Raw genomic sequence first — 25,304 nt, 5'->3', positions numbered from 1 at the left:
CAAAAGTGAAGCCACATAAATGAAGATGTGATGTTAAACTTGTGAGACATGTTGAAGGAAGAAAAGAAGAAAAGGATGAAGAACTATAAAGTAAGGCCATTCGGCCATTTGAAGAAGAGTGAAGAAAGAAGTGAAGTCCCAGAGAAAGTGAGGACTAAGTACGGTTTTGAAGAACTGCGTGAGTGAGTGAGCAAGCAAAAAGAGAAGAGAAAAATAGAGAGAGTAAGAGAAAATTGTGAGAGATATACAGTGAGAAAGAGAGCAGTAAGTGAAAAGAAAAAGAGAGTTTTTTTTGCTTAACTTGTATTTCTAAGTGTTGTAATCTCTATTGGATATAGTAAAATTATTCGGAATTTGTCTCGTGATTTTTTTCCTTTCAAGGAGAAAGATTTCCCACATAAATATTTGTGTTCTTGTGTGATTGTGCTTTCGCTGTACTTGTTGAAATTTATTCATTGTTGTATAGAATTTTTCCCAACACTACACTCGTCTATATATTGACACTCTCTAGAAAATTATCGAGGAAAAAAAAAGTAAAAAAGAATTGAAGATAGTCAAGATACTATTAACTTTATTATTAAAACTGGGTAAATTAACATGTCAATGATTCTTATTGATGTTATGTAGAAAAAATAATAAATAAAAATTTTATTAACATTTTATTTTGTACTTTAACATTAATACATCAAATTATAACACTTTTTTTAGAAGAAAATTATAACACTTATATAGTAAAATTTGTAATACATCAACTAAACTTAATAGTATATATTCTTGTAAATGGTTAGTATTGTTTCTTTTCTTTTTCTTTTTTAATGTAGAGAATATATGTGCTCCCCGTTTCCCAATTATTATAAATAAATAAATAAAAAATTCAATAAATTAATATGTATTTTGATCGGTTTACGTTCTAGGCAAACTACAAATCTTTCCTTTCCTTTTCATTCTTCTTTGGTGAAAATACCGTTTTGCTCTGTATATTTTGGTATTACAATCAATTTAATTTTTACATTTTGGTAGCAGTTAATTTGGTCCTTATTATTTTCATATTTCAATTAATTTAGCCCCTACAATTAACTCATTGAAGAAAAATGTCTAGGTGGCTAATGGTGTCCACAGTTGGCACACTTGAAGCTTAAGTGGCTTAAGAAATAATATTAGAAAAATTTTAATTAACATAAAAAAATGCCATCTCAACATTTAATAAATATAAAAACCACATCAGAAAAAAAAAAAAAAAAAAAAAACCGATGATTTTTAAGCCAAAAAGAAATGAATTTAAAAAAGTAAAAATAAACCTCAAAAGTCTTTGTTATTTTCTTTCATTTTCTTTCGATCCAAACACAACCAAACAAAGAAAAATTGGCTGGAAAATGAACCAAACCCACAATCAATGGAACTCAAATACAACACACTATCTGTCCTTAATGAGACCATGACAGCCCTTGGTGCTCAAGTCCGTTGGTGTTCATGCAATATTTTCTCAGAACAGGACCACGCCACCGCCGTAGGTTTCGCTCGTGACTCGGCCACGGTCTTCGCCTGAAATGGCGAGACCCTCCAGAGTACTGGTGGTGTACAAGCATGCTCTCGACTAGGGTCACGATGGTGGGCCCAATCTCATTGTTGATGATGGTGATGAAGCTGATTTCGTCATCCATGAGGATGTTAAGGCTAAGGAGATCTAAAAGAAGAATGGTATGAAGACAGATCCCATGAAGTACCATAAGATGAAGCGGATATTGGTTGGAAGAGATAGCCATTGGAGTTAAGAGGCTTTACCAAATGCAGGCCAATGTTTCTTTGCTATTAACGTTAATTTGATGATTCCATCACCAAGAGCAAGATAAACAAAAAAGAAAATTGAAATTTCTTTTTAATTGTCATTGTGATTGTGGACCCAGGGTCAATTTCATTTAAATATGGGTGTCTTATTTTTATTTTGCTTTGGATATGATTTATGTTCTAGATCTAGTTTATCTTTTGGGTTTTGCATCAATTTTGATACATATCTGCTCTATTTCATTTTGTGTCAGTGTCTCCTATATTTTAGTTCCATTGATCGTGGTTTTAGATTGAAAGAAAATAACAGAGACTTTTGGTTTTTGAAGTTTTATTTTATCTAAATTCATTTCTTCTTGGCTTAAAAATCATCTATTCATTTTATTTTTTTGATACGGTTTTTTCTATTTATTAAATGTTGAGGTGGAATTTTTTTTATGTTAGTTAAATTTTTTTAATATTATTTCCTAAGTCACCTTAGCTTCAAGTGTGCCAAATGTGCACACCGTTAGCTACGTAGACATATTCAGTTAGTGAGTTAACAATAGGGACCAAATTGACTGCAAGATAAAAATAATAGGGACCAAATTAATTACTATCAAAATGTAGGGATTAAATTAACTATAACCCCAAAATGTAGGGATCAAAATGATGTTTTCGACTTCTTCTTTTTTATCCCAAGAAAAAGGTAATTAATCAAAAATTAAATTAGCAGCGTGCAGTCTGCAATGCTGTAGAAACATTAATTCCATTGTCAATGGAATTTAGGGGTATACATAAGTCGGGAGGAGTTTTTTCAATCCAATCCACCATGGTTGCGTTGATAAAAATTCAACCCAACTCACATAATGGAGTTGGATTAGGTTGGACACATGGGTTGGCCAATATTTGAACCAAAAAGAATAAAAATAAAAAAATAAAAAACTGAGGGTTAGAACAACAAATTTATAAGATTATCAACATAAATAGTAATAAATTTATTATTTTATTTGTGTTGGTTTAGTGCATCAAACCAACACAAATAACAACAAATTTATAACCTTACAAATTTTAGCATAGCACCAAACCAACACAAACTATTTAATTAGTGCATCAAAGTATCAAACTAACACAAATAATATGAGATTGAAATGAAATGAGAAAATAAGTTAAGGGTTTATTTTTTATTCAGGGAAAGAGGCAAAAGAGTATCACAACTACTGAATTAGCTTGGCTGCGTCTACTTTTTAAAGAGCCTCGCATATTTCTTTCACATGTTCCTATGCTTTGGTGTGACAATGTGTTTGCCATTGCCTTACCTGCTAACCTTGTGTTTCACTCTAGATCAAAACATATTGAGGTCGACTTCCATTATGTTCATGAAAAAGTTTTGCGCAAGGATCTATGTGTTAAATTTGTTTTTGGTAAAGACAATTTGGCTGATGTGTTTACAAAGCCTTTGACAGCTCCTCTATTTCATTTTTAGTAATGCAAACTCTTGATGGAGTCTTCCCCCACTCGTTTGAGGGGGGATGTTGAAGCTAAGAAGAAATCTTAGAGTGATGCGAAGAAGAAGAAGGTGCCTGACGACATCATTCGATTAAAACACTAGCCTTTAGTCAGTTAGTTCAAATGCAACGTTTCATTGAGTGATAGGAGTGGCCAAACGCAGCGTTTCATTTATCATAGATATGCTTAACTTAGCACGACGTCATATTGGTTGATTATACTACTTAGGCTTCCTTGGCACGAAAATTAGTTTCTGAGTTAGTTGGTTCTGTTGCAATTCTGTTAAGCTTCCTCCCTTAATTCATGGATCATTTCTGTGATTAAGCAAGATCATTTCTTCTCTCCTTCACTTTGTTTTGTTCTTGAATATAATCTTGCTAAATACAGAAAACTCATTCAATGAAAAAAGTTTTTAGAGACAAAAATTAATTTAATTTTTTATTATATGAATCATATTTATTGTTACATTTTTTTTAAAATTTTTTAATGTAAAAAATGGTAAGAAAAATACTATAATTACTAATACAAATTTTACTACTCAAAACTTATAAATTAATTTGGTAATGAATATAATTTATATGTTTCAACCATCTAATAATTGAAGAGAAGCGTTACATCCATAACATTTTCATAACAAATCATAGGTGGTTAGTTGTTATTGATTCAAATTTGAACCTATCACTCAGATTATTTTTTTAACCCAACAATAACAATTAGTAACAACCTGTCTCTTAGGACTTATTGTGAAAATGTTGTGAATATAACATTTTTCAATAAATTAATATTTAAATTATATCTTGGTGTGATTTCATATACAACAGTAGTAAATTCTAAATTAGAAATTTTATAATATTCATTACATCATTAAATTGCCCCTATCATTGTTTAATGAATTTTTAGCATTTTAGGAAACGAAGAAAATAAGAAATTTATTGGATGTATCCAATCACCGTCCAAATTGTACTCTGGTCCTGCCCGAAGAACGTGAGGTCACTCTAAGACTGTGTAGTGGACCCTGATCTAGCTTGGCTCCTTCTATAAAGCTCTACACCCCCACTCTCAATAATTGCTTAGCTCATCTCCAAATCCTACCTATCTCTCCTCACCAACAGAGCCCCTCAAATCTAATTCCTTTGATGAAACACACGGACACAAGCCTGGCAAAGCTTTATCACTATTAAACATGCCAGTCAATATAACCTCCATCAAAACCTCATCAAATGGAGCTTGGCAAGGCGATAATCCCCTAGACTATGCCTTTCCACTCCTAATTGTTCAAACCGTATTAATTCTTGTGGTCAGCCGCTTCCTTGCCTTCTGCTTCAAACCCCTCCGTCAACCCAAAGTCATAGCAGAGATAGTCGTAAGACCCCCCCCCCCCTCTCTCTCTCTCTCTCTCGCTCTGAGATCAATAATTATCTTATATATTAGATACGTGTAATTTTTTTACTCTCACAATATGTGGGTCCAATATGAGATTCATAAGTGGTAAGAGAAGATGCATATATTCGAACATATTCATTGATTAATTAATTATTTGTTTTCAGGGTGGAATTCTACTCGGACCGTCGGCTTTCGGAAAAAACAAAAAGTACTTGCACCGAATATTTCCCGCATGGAGCGCTCCTATACTTGAATCTGTAGCCAGTATCGGTCTCCTTTTCTTTCTCTTCCTTGTAGGTCTTGAACTCAATCTAAGTTCAATTCGTCGGGGTAGTAAAAGAGCTGTAGGCATAGCACTTGCCGGAATTTCCCTTCCATTCATCTGCGGCATAGGCATCGCTTTTGTCCTCAGAAAAACCATAGATGGAGCTGACAAAGTCGGCTACGGCCAATTCCTCGTGTTCATGGGTGTTGCTCTCTCCATCACCGCCTTCCCGGTCCTGGCACGCATTTTAGCTGAACTCAAACTCTTAACAACCCAATTGGGCGAGATTGCCATGGCTGCAGCTGCGTTGAACGATGTCGCAGCGTGGATCCTATTAGCTCTAGCTGTGGCACTTGCCGACGGCAACACTGGAGGCCATAAGAACGCCTTGGTATCAGTCTGGGTTCTTCTCTCTGGCGCGGCTTTTGTTGCTTTCATGTTCGTCATCATGAGACCTGCAATGAAATGGGTTGCTCGTCGATGCGCGCCGCAACAAGATGCGGTTGATGAAGCATACATCTGTCTAACATTGGCTGGAGTGTTGGTTTCTGGGTTTGTCACTGACTTGATTGGAATTCACTCCATTTTTGGAGCATTTGTGTTCGGATTGGCAATCCCAAAAGGAGGAAACTTTGCTCGAATATTGATAGAAAGGATAGAGGACTTCGTTGCAGGCTTGCTTCTTCCTCTCTACTTTGCTGCAAGTGGGTTAAAGACCGATGTGGCCAAAATAAGAGGCGCAGAGGCATGGGGTCTATTGGCGCTGGTTATATCCACTGCGTGTGCTGGGAAAATTCTTGGGACTTTTGCTGTGGCGATGATGTTTATGATACCAGTGAGGGAATCATTGACGCTAGGTGTGCTAATGAATACCAAAGGTTTGGTTGAGCTCATTGTTCTCAACATTGGCAAGGAGAAGAAGGTTAGTTCTTTTTCTTTCTTTCTTTATTTTTATTTTTTTCACATTTTTTTTTTGTTTGTCAAGAACATTGCATTTTTTGTTGGGACTTTTTTGTTTGTTTGAATATTTTAATCATTATTACACACATTTTAATCATCTTTTCATCTATATATATCAAAAATACCCAAATATTATTCAAACTTCTCTACCAAACACACCTGAGTAGTAAAATTTGAACACTTAGAAATACCTAGAGGTCTTCTTAGTCAAATTACAAAACATTATTAGTCAAGTACGTTGGACAGCTCATGGGGTTGATTTTTCAACATAGAAATAATGAAATATTAAGATAGTGAAGTTTTTACAATGAAAATCACATGGCAACACACCTTCCTAATAAATAGTATATCCGGTAATTTTAAATAATTTATTTATTAAGGATAGAGAAAAAGATAAGAGTCGATGACCGAATAAAATACTTGGTTAAATCAGCGTGCATCTTTAGTGCGATGATCATTAAAAGATAAGAGTCCGATGAACGAATGAAGTGTCTGGTTAAACCACTTCATACTCTTGGCTTGAAAGTTACTCCACAAATATAAGTTTTTGTAGGGTATAGGAGTCGAGGTTCAAGTTTTCAGGATGGAGTTTCACACACGTATACACTTAGATTTGGTTAGAGTAGAATTTCTATTTTATATATGATAAAAAAAAATAAGGAGCTTGGTTAAGGTTATTGCATTTGATCATTTTTTTTCCTTTTTGGAATTGCTCAATGTTCAATTAAAGGGATATTTATTTATTATTTTTATTATTTTCCTATGTGATTGAGTCCATTAGATTTTTTCTTAATGAATGCGTTTGAACACCCATTAAAAAAAAATCTAAAAGATAAAAGTAAGTTTTTTCTTAAAATATTAGTTTTCGTAGCTTAAAAATGAAAAAAAAAAAAAAAAAAAAAAAAAAAAACCCAAAGTTGAAAGCTCGCCTAATTTTGCTAAACAGATGGACTAAAAAAAAAAACTTTTGTTTTGTTTGGTTTTGTTCAAACGGGAGTGAAAAACACGTTTTCAGGATAGATTCATATTATAGCCTTCTCATATATCAATCTTCCCTCCACCGAATTTCATCAGAAGATAGGTTGTTGTTGTTGTTGTTGTTGTTTTTTTTTTTTTTTTTTTTAATTCATTTTTTATTTTAATAATAATAATAATAATAATTTTTTTTTAAAAGTATAAAAGTTAGATTCTCCAAAATTCAAAGCTTTCTTAAAGTAGACGCACCTTTCTGTCCAAAAAAAAAAAATGTAGGCACTCCTTAAGGCTCCGCTTGGGAGAAGGGAATGGAATGAAAAGGAATAAAAAGAATAATTTTAGAATATTCTTCCCCTCTCTTGTTTGGGAGTTTTAATGGAGGGAATGGAAAGTCCATTCCCTTGTTTGGGAGTTTAAGTGAGAGGGAATGGAATGGGTAGGAGGGAACACTCATTTCTCTCTATTCTCTTAAAATCTCAAATTTTCATTTCCCCCGAAATTAGGAGGAATGGGAGGGAATGAAATTAGATTTAATAATTTTTTTACTAAAATACCCAAAATACCCCTATATATTCAACCATTTATTTTAAAATAGGGGTCTAATAGTAATATTGTCATGAAATGATTCCATTCCAGTCTCTCCATGTTGCTCCCAAACAAGATTACTTACATTCCATTCATTTTCATTCCTTTCCATTCCTTTATTTTAAAACATCTAATCAAGGTTACTTAATTCCATTCCATTCCATTCTTTTCCATTCCTTTCCCTTACTTAAGTACATTCCATTCCATTCCATTCCATTCCTTTCCATTTCCTTATAATCATCTCATTCCATTCCATTCTATTCCCTTATGAACTCCCAAGCGGAGCCTAAAAGTTTCTAGATATACCTTTACTATATATATATATATATATATATATATATATTTTAAAATTTTTATATAAGATAGAATTCTATTCTAGAATAATCTAAGTATATATGTGTGAAACTTTCTCCTAGAATCTTGAACCTGGACTCTTGCTCTCCCACCGCACAAGAACTCTGTATTTATGGAGTAACTAACACACTAAGAATGCACGGCAATTAAACCTATACTTTTTAGAAGAGAATAGAAATTTACAATCAATTGATTTACTAAGATAGAGTTAATTAATTAAGGGATTATAATTTTAAATTGGTTACTACATGTAATAATGATAACAAAAGCTTTGGAAAGGTATCACAATTTATAACTTTTCGTTTGACAACTCAAAGAAATAAAGTGCAATTCTACCTGAGTTATGTTAATTAGTACCCTTAGGGTAATTGTTAATAGGATCATGTTAACAGATGCTCTTAGGGCAATTGTTAACAAATCATTTTAGAAAAGATTTAACACTACGTTTATGGGAAATAGAAAACGCTGTTAAAACATTAATCGTTTTTTTTCTTTTCTTATAAAAAATTTCCTAAAATGGTTTACTAATAAATGTCCTTAGGAATTTAGTTAACATTTTCCTTGTTAATAAATTATTTTAGAAAAGTTTTGATATTATTTTCATGAGAAATATAAAAAACTGTCAAAATAATTAATTATTTTTCTCTTAAATTTTTTTTAATTTTTTTTAAATCAATATCCTTAGAACATCTGTTACATTTTTCTTTTCTTGCATTTATAATGATGAAAATGTACTTGTTCATATAAAATAAAATAAAAATGATGATTATATACTTTATACAGTTTATAATGTAACGAGTCCAATTCTTTATTCATAAAAAGAAAATAAAAAATGTTCGTCGAATTTGGATTACCAAAAACTGCCCATTATTGTGGGAAATCATTTGAAAACAATCTTAACACCAGAACGTTTTCCAACTCTATTTTTTTTTTTTTGCTTTTTGCACCGCGTCAATGATCCAATCACTATGTCTCTATGATTTTTCATATACATTATTGTGGTGCGGACCACTTTAGGAATTACCCCATGAAATTTCCTTTTAGATCTTGTCTTTACTATATATGTTTGTCCCCATTTGATTCCCTTTCTCAAAATACATTATTCCAATCCATTTCCTTTCTACGTGTCTTTAAAATTTGCTTTAATATCGCATAGGAAGTTGATTTTAATTTCTTTTTAATGTGTGGCAACAAATTTTCTCTAGAGTGCAACCATGAAAAATGAAGATTTAAGAATTTATGGTTTGAATGGAAACACTTAGGAGGTGGACATAGAGAACTTAAATGATGAGTTGTAAATTTAGAAATGTCAATTTTCATCTATCATATTATTAGTTTATACAAATTTTTAAGTATTTCACTAGCCTCATCACATGCGTGAATGCATGTGATGAGTCTTTTTTTTTTTTTTTTTGGTTAGTAGTCCTATTCTGTAGAAAAAAATTGTGTTTTTATTTTTTATTTTTTTATATATAATTTTTATTTTGAAATTTTAATTTAAAAGTGAATAAATCAATTTGAAAATTAATAGGATAGTGATCCTATTTTTTAGGCAATGTTTTAGTGGGAGTTAGAGTTACATTTTTACTGGATTGTCCTTTAATTTTATTTCTACTTAAACATAGGAATGTAAATATAATTTCAAACTACTTTATACAGTTTTATTATGTAACGAGTCCAATTCTTTATTCATTAAAAAAAAAAAAAATGTTCGTCGATCTGGCCTAGGTGGATCCATATGGGATCGCCACATGCTAGTCATATATGGGTGGAATTTAGATTACCAAAGACTGCCCATTATTATGGGAAATCATTTGAAAACAATCTTAACACCAGAACCTTTTCCAACTTTTTTTTTTTTTTTTGCTTTTTGCACCACGTCAATGATCCAATCACTATGTCTCTATGATTTTTCTTACACATTATTGTGGTGCGGACCACATTAGGAATTACCCAATGAAATTTCCTTTTAGATCTTGTCTTCACTATATATGTTTGTCCCCATTTGATTCCCTTTCTCAAAACACATTATTCCAATCCATTTCCTTTTTACGTGTCTTTAAAATTTGCTTTAATATCGCATAGGAAGTTGATTTTAATTTCTTTTTAATGTGTGGCAACAAATTTTCTCTAGAGTGCAACTATGAAAAATGAAGATTTAAGAATTTATGGTTCGAATGGAAACACTTAGGAGGTGGATGTAGAGAACTTAAATGATGAGTTGTAAATTTGGAAATGTCAATTTTCATTCATCATATTATCAGTTTATAGAAATTTTTAAGTATTTCACTAGCCTCATCACATGTTTGCGCGTGCTATGAGGGTTTTTTTTTTTTTTTTTGGTTAGTGGTCCTATTTTGTAGAAAAAAATTGTGATTTTTATTTTTTATTTTATATATATATAATTTTATTTTGAAAATTTAATTTATAAGTGAATAAATCAATTTGAAAATTAATAGGATAGTGGTTCTATTTTTTAGGTAATATTTTAGTGGGAGTTAGAGTTGCATTTTTATCAGATTGTCTTTTAATTTTATCTCTACTTAAATATAGGGGTGTAGGGGTATTTTTAAACTAAAAATATGAGGAATTCAAACAGGAAAAGTCCCTTAAATAATAGTATAGATAAATAAAAAATTGAATCATCGGTAAGATATCGCTTTATCTAAAATAAAATAAAAAATGAAAAGAATCTATATTAGAATAACAGCAACAAACAAAAATAATAGATAGATGAGAAATTAAGTCTAAGTTCATTTCATTGGAGTCTTTTCTAGCATCACATTTCCTCATATTAATCGATCAAACCTTGAACCTTATAGCTTTCAAAAAAAAAAAACCTTGAACCTTATAAAGAGAAAGGGGAACCAGTTAAAGAAAATAAGGTGATCATTTCGTTCTCGGATCCTTTCCAGTAACTTGAATTTTGGGTTGCATCTTTCATGTCTCTCAGAACTAAGGGTAGAATACAATAGGTTGATTTCTTTTTAAGGATACAAGTTGATTATGCAAGCTAGTCCGAGGGCCAGGTAGTCAAGGTCTTGCCATTCTTATTATCTTGTTTTAAGGGGTCCCAATATAAGGCTTTTGAGTTAATACATGTGACTAAAGTATAGAATACCCACCAGGTAGGTCATTACACTCAGCATTCTAGGTTAAAATTTTACACTCTCAATAAAAAAAAAAAAAAATTAAAAAGTTTTGCTTTAAAATTCAGCAGCGGAAACATTGCGATAATTATCTGTCACACAACAATGTCTAAAGTCATGAAAAAAATACAAAATTCTTAAGGTGAGAAATTGTTATTAATAGGTAAAAAATGGATATTTATAAGTAAACTTTGATAAGAATCAATAAAAATTTTTGGGTAAAATACAAAACTGATCTTTTAAGTTTATTCAGATTTCATTTCAGTTCCCTGACTTTGTTTTTGTTTATTTCAGTCCTCTAACTTTCAAGTTTATTCAATTAAGGTTTTTCCATCAACTTTTGTTATATGTTGTGGTTAATTTTTCAATTTGATAAATTTTTCTTCAAAATTTTTAAATTAAAAAAATTCAATTAATAATTGAAAAATATTTTCTAGATTTTTTTTTTCAAAAAGTTTTAACAAAAGTTAACGGAAAGGCTTTAATTGAATAAATTTGAAACTCAGAGGGCTGAAATGAACGAAAATAAAGTTAAAGAGATGAAATGAAATTTGAAGAAAGTTAGAAGGTTAGTTTTACATTTTAGTAAAAAATTTTCAATTCAATATTGAAAAAAAAAAAATAGTACGAAAATAATTATGTGTAACATTACTTATCTCACAATAGCTAGATTCTATTGTAGAATCCACAAACAAGGAGAACAAAGACGCATGACATAACCTTTTCCAACCGATAGGTTATTCCCAATTTGACATGATTGCTCAACTGTTCCATTAATCCAAATAGTTCCTTTCACAACGAATTTTAAATAATTTTTATAATAGTTGAAGTTGTTATAAATAAGGAAAATTTTAACTTATCCCATAAGAACATTGATTTAAGAATTATTTTTTAAATAAAAATTTTATGAAAAAAAGTAATTAACTTTTTTTACAAATTTTTATATTTTTCATAAAAGTGATAAAGCTTTCTTAAAATGACTTATTGATAAATTTTCTAAAGTCATTAGTTAACAAGGCCCATAAAATAAAACTTACACCAAAATGATTAAGTTTAAATAATGTTATACAAATCATAACATGAAATAAGTTAAGAAAAAAATTATGAAATTTATTTTATCTTAGGTTTTACTAACGTATGTCTTAGTAAACCACTTTTAAAAAGTTTTTATAAAAACAAAAAATTTATTAATTTTTATTATAATTTTTATTAATTCCCCATAAAATATTTCTAAAAAAATGAATGATTAATTTTTGTCGATTGAGCTTTTATATTTAGCACGGTTGATTTCAATTCAACATCCAAGCCCACCACGTCAGTACAAGGGCAAAGTGATGGTACCAGTCGAGATTAATGAACATGGCGCATGCTGGGACAAGAAAAATCACGGACTTTAGACAGAGTTAGTGGGCAGTCACTTTGTGCCCAACCTAGAAGCAGCCAACCCAACTTTAAGCCTAAAACATCACCTTTTTCAAAGTAATCACTTTAGAGTATTGCAATTTTTTTAAAGAAAATAGAAGAAACATAAAAAAAATTACACAACTTTTGTTATAAATCGTTTTGTTCTTATATATTTTTATATATATAAAGTTCAAACCTAAATAAAATGATTGAATATCTGCATTTCTGATTTTTTTTTTAAATTCTTATTATCTATTTAAAACTAATTTAATGATAAAATAAATTTTTTTTTTTTTTAGATTATCCATTAAATTCTATAAAAGCCCCCCCTCCCCCACTTATATATAAAAAATTTATATTCTCCAATGAAAATTGAAATATAAAAAAACAAAACAATTTATAATAGAAATTTTAAATTTCATAAAATTAAGACACATATTTTACTCAAATTTGACATTTTATTATTACCATTATTTTCATTAAGAATGTGTGTTTTTCTTGTTTTACTTTACTCACATGATATATATATATATATATATATATGTTTGTATTTTGTTTCATTTAGTCATATATGATATGTTATATTATGTAATGATGATATTAAAAATGTATATTACTTGATTTTGAATTAATAATTTGATATAATTTAGGTAGCATTATGTGATGAAGTCTTTGATATATTTATTTTGTAATATATATAACCTCAAACGGTACATGAAGTAAATTGACATCAAAATACTCTATTTCAAATGAATAAACCGGAATAAACAAGGAAGGGAATTGACAACTTTGATTGATATGAAACGCACCACATGATCATTCATGCATGAATAAAGAACTAGTTGTTGTTTTTAAAATTACGAGTATAATTGAGTAAATTGCATGAGTTCCATATCTATTGAGTCTTGATTCTAACTCTGTAAATTGTTGAACATGCAGGTACTCAATGACGAGACATTTGCTATTCTAGTCCTCATGGCATTGTTCACCACCTTCATCACAACTCCAACAGTCATGACCATTTATAGACCAGCTCGTGGCATCTCCACCAGAACTCATCGAAAAAAATTGTGTGACTTGACCACGACCGATGACTCCAAAGACGAGCTTCGTATTCTTGCTTGTGTTCATGACCCTCGAAACGTACCCTCCATCATTGCCCTCATTGAGTCCACTAGAAGCACTAAGAATTCCATTCTCAAACTCTTTGTCATGAATCTAGTCAAGCTCACAGAACGCTCTTCTTCGATCGTTATGGTCCATCGGGTCCGTAGGAATGGTTTTCCCTTCTTTAATCGTTTTCGCCGAGGCGAGTGCCATGACCGAGTGGCTGAAGCATTCCAAGGTTATAGTCAATTAGGCCGAGTTATGGTTCGGCCTACCACAGCCATTTCGGCCATGTCTACCATGCATGAGGATATTTGCCACGTGGCAGGTGATAAGAGGATCACGATGATCATCTTGCCCTTCCATGTACGATGGAGAGACGAGGGAGATGGGTTGGCTGAGAATGTGTCCCAAAGTTGGAGAGAAGTGAATCAGAGGGTACTAAAGGATGCACCATGCTCAGTGGCTGTGCTTGTGGACCGGGGTTTTGGTACTGAGACCCAGAATCCAGGACCTAATTCTAGTGTGGCTCATAGGGTTTGCATAATCTTCTTCGGTGGACCTGATGATCGCGAGGCCTTGGAATTGGGTGGTAGGATAGCGGAGCATCCAGCAGTTAAGGTGACACTTATAAGGTTCGTTGAGAAGGATGGGAAAGAGTCTAAGGGCGAGATGTTGCGGCTCTCACCGGCCCAGACACAGTGTAGTGATCAGATCTCCCAGACACAGTGTAGTGATCAGACCAATAGCTTCTCCACCGCTAAAATGAATTGTGAGAAAGAAAGGGTAAGATACTATTTCAGTTCAGTTTGGATAAAGGAGAAGAGAGAAGGAGTAGATTAGAGTTGGTCAAAAATTAAACTTAATGAAATATAGTCTTATAGAAAGATTAATGTTCCATATTTCTGGTCAAATTTACTCTACTTTTCCTCTCTTCCCCTCTAGCAAAATTGGCCATCAGTCTCTCTATTAGACTACTACCTCAGTACTATCATTAAGTTTAGATACGTAATAAAATTTTCAAATTTTTTTCATGCCCGTAAAGTTGGTAGATTATGATTAGCGTAGTGATCCCACCTGAAAAATCTTACACGAATCATAATCTGTCATATCAAATCTTGTGAAAGAAAGTCGTCAAATTTTTGTTATGTAAACTTGTTACCTAAAAAAAAGACCTTATATATGTTTGTAACAGCTAATTGGTCGTATAGCATGCACTAAAGTCAATTAATTTCTAATTTCTGTACATAAACAGAAGCTGGATGAGACTGCAGTTGCTGAGTTTCGACGCAAGTGTGGCGGGGTGGATTATAAAGAGGAAGTGGCTAGCAATGTCATAGAGGGGGTGTTGACAATAGGGCAGAGTAGAGACTATGATCTTATAGTTGTAGGGAAGGGTCGGTTCCCATCAAATATGGTAGCTGAGGATGCAGAGCTAGGGCCTATTGGAGATATATTGACCTCTTCAGCCCATGGCATTGTGTCTTCAGTGCTTGTGATTCAACAACATGCAGAGGAGGCTCCTGAGTCAAAGGTATGTAGTAGAGTATGAGAAGTTTACAGCTGATGAATCGTCAAGTGTGCCAGACATTTCATAGGATTTTGTTTGATCAGAACAACTATATGTAAAGTGTACACGTACCTTGTCACAACATCAATGCTAGCACCATACATTTTCATTAACATTGCCACAACTGTCCAATATGGCTAACTGTGAGTGACAAAAAGAAAATAGTGGGTTCATATGATTGATAGTAATAGACAATTTAATAATAGATAGTCAATCACAATTTCTCACATGAGACAATTTTTGCAATGTGTGTATGAAATTGTATGGTACTAGCTAGAATTATTAGTTGGAATAGTTGCAACTAGTTCGGCTTTTAACAATATGGAATCTGGCCATTTGGTGCTCTTGTCATATATTGTAAAATAATCTCTCTTCGTTTCAATTGTTGGTCTTGATAGAGAACTCGGTCCTAGCCTTACCAAGGTATTCCCTGAAAAGGAGGAAAATGTTGAAGGTATAGGGCCACGATTTTATTCTTGAACATCACATTATTTAAAATTTAAAAACATTATACACGTGAAATTTGTGATATATAATTTGAATTAAATAGATTAATTTTAAAATGGAGAAAATTCTTTCCAAATTGTTTGAAATTTTAATACTTATAAATTAAAGTGATAATACTTGCAATTAGTGTCACATTAACAACAAAATAAATTAATATTTAGTAAAATTATGTATAATTTTTAGTTTAATAAAATTATGTATAATTTTTAGTTTAATAGAATTATATTTTTAAATTAAAAATTCAACCCTATAGCTTTAGAAGTAACAAATTAAATCTTGAGATTTTAAAAAATAACCAATTAGATATTATATTTTCAAAGGTAATAAATTAAATCTTGAGAAAAATCTACTCATTTAAGTGGAAAAACACTGTGTTTGGGGTTTAAATAAATTGAGGGATTAATTTATTACTTTTTAAATCCTCATGGTTTATTTTAGTACTTTTAAAACTACAAGGTTTAATTTGTTACACCCATTAATTATAAAGTTTAAAATGCAACTTTTCCCTTTTTAAATTTTTTTTAAAGATATCAAGGCTCAATCCTAGCCAATGTCCAAGTCTATTATCCAAAGTCATTGTATCTAATCCTACTTAGAATGCAAACAAAATCATTATAATTTTACTAGGAGTGTAAAAAAAGTAATTTTAATTCTACTTGTAGTGTAATTATATTAATCATAGATTTGTCTAGAATTTAGTTTACTATAAATATTAATTTGCCCTTCAATGGGTTCAGTATACATTTAGAACTTTATTTTAGAAGAGTAATAGATAAAACTTAATGGTAAAGATATACAGTCTTCAAGATCTTTCCATTGTAAATCTAGGCCTATGAGGCTAAATCATGTCAATTTCGTTCTCTTTTTTTCACTCTCTCCATCCTTTGTTTCAAAGTTGTGTCATGCGTGCATTTCCTACGTAGCCTTTCCATTGTGAATGTTCACCTCTAAGCCTAAGGTTGAACCATGTTAATTCATTGTATTATGATATTCTCTCTCTCAGTTAATGGAAATTGTAGTTACTATCATGTTCACTGGCCAGTAGCTATACCCAAAAAATCAAAAACAAAAACCCAGTTTTTTAATAATCACTTGTGGTGTTTTAGAACAAGTTTTGTTTGGTTTGTGTTCAAAGTTCGAAACCCATCTACAAAAAAATAGAGAAGGGCCTAATTTGAATCTGACTCAAGGAAAATTTATGCTTAAGAATTAGAAATCAATAAAGAGCTCAACAATGTTTTTTTTTTTTTTTCACTAAAGAATTTGTATGTAATCGAGTCGTTGTCAAATCTTATTTCATTTTCTTGGAAAGTGTTGTATTTATCTAGTACTTACCTTGTTTTTACCTGAGGAACTTGTGAGAAGGCCAGATAATTATAGAGTCAATCAATGATAGCATTATAGCAGGTTACTCTCTCTTAATTTGTGTGGCACAGAGAAATTGAATTTTGAAACAAATGGGTTAAGCTATGAATTGAACAAATGTTTTTAAAACTTGGAATGATGTAGATACACATGATTGCATTATTTGCATTCTCGCCCATCAAAGCCATTTAGATTCTGTGTTATCATTGGAATGCCCCACTTGATGAGAGTTTGTAGAATGGTCAGTATAATTAGAAAGGAGAGTAGGATTCTGAATTGCAATTTCATTTTTGGAGTTGGCTGTCTGCTTCATTTATTTTCCCATATTTTCTAAGTCTTTGAATAGATTGTCTCTTTGTCATAAGCTAGGTTGTCCACATAATTCACACGGGCCACTGATTTCAAGACCCATCAATTTTCTCTTGGGATAGTCCTTAAACATATATTCCTTGTGCAAGCTGTGACTAACTCATTTCCTTTATTCTCTGCCTGGCACACCAGTTTAAAGGGATTCTATGGATAAAGTAGATTAAGGCAAGCATGACAGCTGTGAACAAAAATGAGATTCCATGTATTTGTAGGATATAGCATGTCTGGGTGCCAAGGAAGGATATAAGAAAACGAGGGTAAAAAGGTTCAAATACTTGTCACATTGAAATAAGCCTTTGCAAAAGATGTTTCCCACTATCCAATTGATTGAATGGAGATAAGTTCTATGAATGGGTGCCAATGAACTGTGGAACTTAGTACATAAAAATGGGCAGAGGGTGAGGTTCTAGGTTAAAATCAATGTACGTTTTTTGACCCCTTAAAACACAACCAGATTAACCTAGTTAATTAGCCAAGTGATTACTTAATCAAATTATTTAAATCTAGGTTAACACAAATATATCATATCATTGTAAAGTGTAAAAAATAAATAACACAACGATATAATAACTCAGGAAAACCAAATAGGTAAAAAAATCTGGAAATGATTTAACCTAACTATCTTCAAGGTAAAACAAATCCACTATGAAAGAATTGAAGTTTACACAATAGTGATTTAGACCATTAACACCATTAACATCCTATTGCTACCTCGAGTAGGAAACTTACTACCATGACCATGTGACAGCTTCGAGTCCACGGATTACTTCTTTCTTGGATTCATAGCAACCACAACTACTCCCAGTTGTGTTTTCTTTAGGCTCTTTATGTAGTAATTGAAACAATCACTAGGCTCTTAACATCAATCTTGAGATTGGAAACCCTAAGTATATATGAAGGCAAATACATCTAGATCTCAAAAGAGATTCATACACATAGCATAAACAACATCAATAAAATGTGACTAGGGTTTTTCCTTTTATACTTAAGGCAAAACATAAAACCCTATATGTCAAACGGGCTTGGGCTGAGTTGAAAAATTTTGCAGAAAAATAATCTGCATGAGCTTCGATCGATCGAGTCTAATTCTCGATTGATCAAGCCAGGTAGATTTACACAGTAAATCTTCCAGTACGCTCGATTCCAACTTTACAGATGAATATACTTTGAGCAAGTCTAAAACAAGACTAAACGTTTTGATCGTGATTTGCCAACATTACAAAATGAAGTTCTAAGACATTTAAACCAAGTCTTAGAACCCAACAATCAAAATTTAGAGTTACCTATATTTTTTAAAGAAATTATAACTGTATTGTGAAGCTTTATCAACATTTTCAGATAGTTTAATATATTTAATTTTTTTTTTTGGGAATCACAAATATCATTTTGGATTTGTTAAAAAATATTTGGTTATGCACTAGTGGTTCACAGTAACTCAGACAGTGAATGAACAAATCCAAACTTTTATGCAGACTAGCTTTGGCTTAAGGCATGTATGACAAATCTTATTACTTTACATGTATTGAGTTATTGTGCATACATGCTTTGCAGATGCCTATCTTGGTTTTCATATTTAAATAATAATAATAATAATAATAATAATAATAATAATTTCCTTCACTTTGATGTCAAGGAATATATGCAAAAACCAAGATTTGTTCACATTTAATCATGACAAGGACATTAATTATCATTTCTCAATATGCCAGTCTTATGATAATCTTATATGATAGTTAATGTGAAGCTCTCTCCTAGAGACTTGAACCTCGACTTTTACCTCCAACACTTTGTGGAGTGACCACCACATCAATCATGAGGAAATATGCCTTGAGCCCATTACAACAATGATACCATGGTGCCCAATTGGTTTAAAACTTTAAATAGTGGAAATATGGCCTTGAGCCCATTACAAGATGTAAAAAATTATGGGTCATGAGCCCATGAATGCGGTTGATTGCCCGGGAGGTTGTAAGACATTTGTTTTTAGGTAATAAAATTTATAGATGACCAAAATGAGTATTCTTAAAATTTTCTTCTTATCTTTTTGTTTGTCTTTTTATAAGACAATTTTTACTATATACTGCCACACATTTTTTGTAAGAGAGCTACAAATAATAGAGCTTCATATTTTTAGAGTTTTGACTTTGTGTTTGTAAAGTTTTACTGCAATTTTCTTACATTATAGTGATGTGGCCTCCAAGTAAGCATTAGGAACAAGTGAAGAGCCTCCACATATAGACACAAAAGAAAAAAATAATAATAAAAAACAAGAGCTCAACACCCTGCAAATAATACATGATTTTAGAGCTTCAACAATAAAAGCATTCACATACGAGAATGTAAAAAATATTTATTTTACATCCTTAAACACTATTTTATCTATCTTACTAACTTATTTAACAATACACCCAACAATTTAGTTCTTATTCTCACATACAACCCAATAAAATAATATAAACTACAAAAACAAATAATATAAAAAATCACTTATCCCTCTCCTCCTTCTTCCCTCTCTCTCTCTCTCTCTCTCCCCCCCTCTCTCTCTCTCCCCCCCAACAACCACAATCAAAACCCACCACCAAACCACCCACCTCCACCTTTGAAACACCAGCCACCACCGAACCACCCATCCACCACGGAAACTCCAGCCACCACCCACCTCAAAAACATCAACCCACCACCGAACCACCCATCCATTACTAAAAACTAGCCATCACCAAACTAACCACCCACCACCGAACCACCCATCCACCACGGAAACACCAACCACCATCCACCTCAAAAACATCAACCCACCACCGAACCACCCATCTATTACTAAAAACTAGCCACCACCAAACTAACCACCCACCACTGAAACACCAAACAACCAACCACCACACTAAAATCCCAAATCCAAACACACCAAACCCAAATCACAAACGCAAACCCAAACCACAACCTCACTGATCCACTAATAGGTGCTGTATGGGTGTAGATTCTGTGGTGTGTGCAAGTGTTGATGTGTGTGTAGTGCAAGTGCTGAAGAGGTGCAGGGCTGAAGTTGTGCACGTACTAAGGCTGTGCTGTGCTAAGCTGGAGGCAGTTAAAGGTAGAGCTGAGTTGGAGTTAGTTAGGTAGTTATGGCTGAGCTGAGTTGGAGTTAATTAGGTAGTTATTGTGATTAGTTGTTATGCAGTTAGTGGATGAATCAGATTGTATAAATAAATTAGGGAATGAATTGTAAGGACCTTATGTGAAATGTATAAATTTGTTCTTCTTTTCCTTTGTTTCTTCCTTATCTCTTTTCCTTCTTCTTTCCTTTAGCTCTGTTCTTTAAGTCTTGGAGGCCTAGTTTCCCTCGAAGAAACTACCAAAGTGTTCTTGATTTCAATCATATTAGCAGGATCTTATCATCCACAGCCAAACCCATGCTATCACCACTGCAATACCCATGAGCCACCAGCAACCCACAACCCATAAACCCAAAACTGAAACCCACAACCCACTTATGGTCAAACCACCATTGCACCACCTGAGAAAGAGGGAAGTCCAGAAGAAGCACAGAACAAATAGAGAGAGATGGAAGAAATAGAGGGAGAGTGATGAGAGAAAGAGAATATATATTAAACAAAGGGAAAATCAAATTTTCATCCTCCTAATATAAGTTCTATATTAAACAAAGGAAAAGCAAGCTTCCATCTTGCTACAGTAAGTTCTATAAGAGCTCTAAAATTCTACACCATTGTATCTACTACTACAAAAGCCTATTACACTTAGAGTTGATGGAATTCATGGGCTTGCCCTTATAGTTTTTACTTTCGGCTAATCAAGTTATAGTTTATCACAATTAATTGAACCCATCTTAATTTTGACACCTTGCTTTTCTTCTCTATCAAGAAGGAAAATCAAAGTTTTTATTAAGTAACAGAGGCCAAATCTGTTGGGTGCAACGTTGGTTATGAGTAGCTATAGGAGAGAATTTATTATTTTAGTTTGTGAGGCATATAGGGTAAGAAAAATATGGAGATGGATGCTTTAAAAAAGAAAACTTTTTCAGTTTTTTTGTAAGGAGGAGGCACAGGTACAGAGTTGCAATTCCTCTGTATTCTACTTCATTTCATTTCCCTGTAATTCTTAGTACATGGCTTTTATCTAGACATCTTCTTTTGCTACTTCTTCAAAATTTTGATGCTCACATGCAACAAATGCTACATCACATGGTTCATAAATCAATATCAATCAAAATATATATCATCTGGGAAAACATGAGGTTCTGCCAAGTGGCGTATTTTATGCAAAAATAATGGTTATATTCTTAAGTGTCACATCAGAGATAAGAACAAATTGAATATTGACATTTTTTTTTTTTTTCATTTGGTTCAATATTTCAAGACTTTCCTAATTAACAAATAAATATTCTTTGTATCTTTTTGTGTAATGTTTCAAAACTTTTCATCCATCACACATACACACAAAACACTTTGCATTTTAATTCATCATTTCCACCTCTTGCACTTCTACATCTTTATATATACTTATCCATAACCCTTCATGCTATCCCATATCAAATACACAGACAAAAAATTATGTCATTTACCTTCAATCTTTCGACGACACCTACCTAGCTCTAATATTGTTGTCTCATCTAATCCTAACTCATATGAGTTGGCTACAACCAAGAAAGGGGGGATTGCATTTTATATTGAATAACAACAGCAATTACAATTTTGATGTTAAAGTTGGACGTTGTGGATTTGTGGGTTTTGTAAATGATTTGATTGATTGTGAGTATTTGAGATATGTATTTTGTTTTAGAATTAAGGAGAAAGAGAAAGACACATTTTATATCAACTTTTATTCTACAATATTCCTCCAAAGTTTTTTTTTTTTTTTTTTTTTTTTTTTTTTTTTTTTTTTTTTTTTTTTTTTTTTTTTTTTTTTTTCAATTGAATAATTACAATAGATATGTGTGTGCAATTTATAATTGTTGCATTTTATGATGAACTCATTTTTAATAAAGTTCTATGACAATTATGCTATAATACATACACAACATTCTCCAAAACTATTTTACATAAAATGTTACAACATTATCCATACATCACATAGGTAACTTACTAGTTTCTCTTAAATAACATACCTTTCCTGGTGGAGTTCCGAAATCTAAGGATGTTCCAATTGATGTGCTTGGACTTTCTAATGGGTTGTGATCCTATGACTTGGACTTGCATTTGGAGTTGATTTAGGGCTTGAATATTCTTGATTTGTCACTGGTTTAATAATCTTAAAAATTTTAGGCCTTTGAGTGGAGGCGATTACCCAATTCCATGTTGCTGATTCAGCGAAGATAACATCATGAAAAATCACCAACTTATTGGTTTTGGGGTTGAACAGGAGCTAGCCTTTTGATTCATTGTTGTGGCCGCCAAAGATATTCATCTCTCTTTTTTATCAAACTTTTCTCTTTCTTGCTTTGGAATTTAAGCATAAGCAATACATCCAGAGTCCAAACACTTTTGTTGATGGACCTAGGGTTTATGTCCATGCCAAGCTTGATATAAGTCTTGTTCAGAATGGCCTTTGTAGAAGACCAATTTAAAATATATATAGCAATGTTAATTGCTTCTGCCCAAAAACTATTTGAAATTCCTTTCCGTTTCAACATGCTTCATGTCATTTCTACAATTGTATGATTCTTGTGTTATGCCATGCCCTTTTGCTATGGAGTGTGTCATACTGTGAGTTGTCTTTGCTCTTTGAAATATTTTAGCTTGGGTTCATAAATAAATTCTCTGCCACGATTTGTTTTAAGAGATTTTATTGGTCCGCAGCACTTTGTTTTTTCTTTTTCTTTTTTTTAAAAAAAAAAAAAATTTATAGAAGTGCTTCAAACTAGAGAAGAAACTTAGTGTGCATTTGAAATGCATGTTTTCTGTGTGTTCCTGTGTTTTACTGAAAAACAGTAGGTCCCATACACTGTTTACAGGACACGTAAGTATTTTTTCAGCAAAAAAATTTTTAAATCTGGGTCCTACGGTACTATTCACACATTTAAAAATTAATTTGTTATAGTATTTTTAGTTTTCAGTTTTCAACAATAAGCGGTATCTAAACAAACCCTTAAAGCCTTTAATTTTTGTTTAATAAAATCAACCCATTCGAGTATAGTCATCAACAAATAAAAGAAAGTATCTATTATCATTGAGTGATGGGGTTCTTATTGGTCCACAAATACCAACATGCACCAATTCAAGTGGTGCTCAAGCTCTCCATGCAGTTTTTGGAAACAGGAGCATGTGCATTTTCCATAAATGCATCCTTCACAAACTTGATTTACTTTGTGTCGAGTGACGTTTTGCGGCAAGGGCCAAAAAAATGGGTGAACGGCTCAAACCTCCCATTGGGTTCTTTGGAAGTGATTATTTGTAGAGAGTATTAAGCTCAAAATTCCAATATTTAGTAAATAAAGGCTGATGGTGCTTCAATAAGAAGGAAATCAAAATGCCAATAAGTAAAATGAAGTAAAAAGTATAAACATAATAGATTTGAAATTTCAACCCATAGTCAGCGAGAAGAGGAAATTAAGAGAGATTGTGAGGAAGAGAGGGAAGGTTCCCTTGTACCTATATTTCCACCCCAAACTTCGAAATTGTGAGAATGTTAGTTGGCTGAATAGCCTTTTGCTTTAAAGTTTTAGCTCTAGAGATAAAACGTGTTTGGTTTTGTTTTGAGCTGAAGGGAGAGTTTTATAATAGTCTTTAGGTGTTCTTAATGATTGGTTTTTAGGCTAAAAGATAAGACTATGGACCTCCAAGGTGCTAAGTTGACGTTTGGTTTAGATTTGTTTTAGTTGGGTAAAAGAGTTAGTTTGCTTTATGCATAATTTTGGAAAGATTTGACTAAGCCCCCATTGGCTCCTCATTTTTAGTTGTTTCAGACTCTTGGGAGGCTCACCTAAGTGAGGGCTAGCAGCTAGAGTTGGCCAATGAGAGCCAACTATTTTTAAAGGGAAAAATGGGTTCAGGTAGAAACTTTGGGTCATAATCACTAGAGCATAAAAGCTCTTTTGGAGTGGAAATTTCGGATATAAGACCTCTTCTATGAGCCTGAGATGCTACCAATGTCCCTTGCCCACTTGGTAGCACGCCTAGGTTGGGCACATGCAAAAGGTTCAAAAGAAAATGACTCATACCCTTCAAACTACACTTATTCAATTTCCCTAATATGTTACATGGGCTTGGGCCATACTTAAAGAATTAAATATGATGGTACTTTTGCCACTATGGAAATTTTCTTCTTATCTATAATGGTACCTTCAACATCATCAAAATTTATTTTGTAGCCTTATTTTAATAGTTGTCCAAGACTTAATTGATTTGCAGATAATCTAGGAACATAATGCACATCATAGAGAGTTACCTCCTTTTGATTCAACAACTACAGATTTTCCTTTGATGTCGTGAAATTCTACTTCTCCAAGCTTTTACTTTGTATGTGAAGCCTTCGTCAAGACTCACGAAAAAATTTTATGTTCTCTGTCATATGATTACTGCAAGTACTATCTAGATACCATATATATTTATATTCTTGTTGCATAGACATACATGAGAAAAATACTTATCTTCAACTTCCTTAGTGAAGTGGCTTCATTTTCTTCTTTTGCATCTTTGTAGTAATAGACTCTTTGGAGTGATTTGGGATTTTACATTTAGTGCGTTGAAAACAACAATTTTTGGACTCATGTCCTAATTTTTTTATTATTTATCTTTACAAATAATGCATTAAGAGTCAAAGTGACCTTAAGAATTTCTCTTACTAGAAAATTTTCTTTTTCATCTGCCTCAACCTCTAAAACTTTGTTTTCCACATCCTCTAAATTGGCTCCTTTGTTGAGAGGAGCTACTGGCTTTGATTTATTTTTTATTTCTATTTTTATTTTTCGCAATTTAAACTTTCGATTGGAATGCTTGTTCTAGAGGTTGGGTAGAAAATCTGCCCATCTTTTTTTCATGTGCTTCAAGGGATCCATAAAGCTCATCTAATGTAAGCTTTGATAGAT

At 32.3% G+C, this 25,304-nt stretch overlaps 1 pseudogene; it reads left to right on the top strand.

Moving 5' to 3' along the window:
- The first annotated feature begins 4,357 nt into the window (after positions 1-4,357).
- On the top strand, positions 4,358-15,375 carry LOC115953260 (annotated as a pseudogene).
- The last annotated feature ends 9,929 nt before the right edge of the window (positions 15,376-25,304 follow it).

The sequence above is a fragment of the Quercus lobata genome, chromosome 7 (genome assembly GCF_001633185.2).
Source record: "Quercus lobata isolate SW786 chromosome 7, ValleyOak3.0 Primary Assembly, whole genome shotgun sequence".
NCBI lineage: Eukaryota > Viridiplantae > Streptophyta > Magnoliopsida > Fagales > Fagaceae > Quercus > Quercus lobata.
This window is presented reverse-complemented; position numbering and strand designations above follow the sequence as displayed.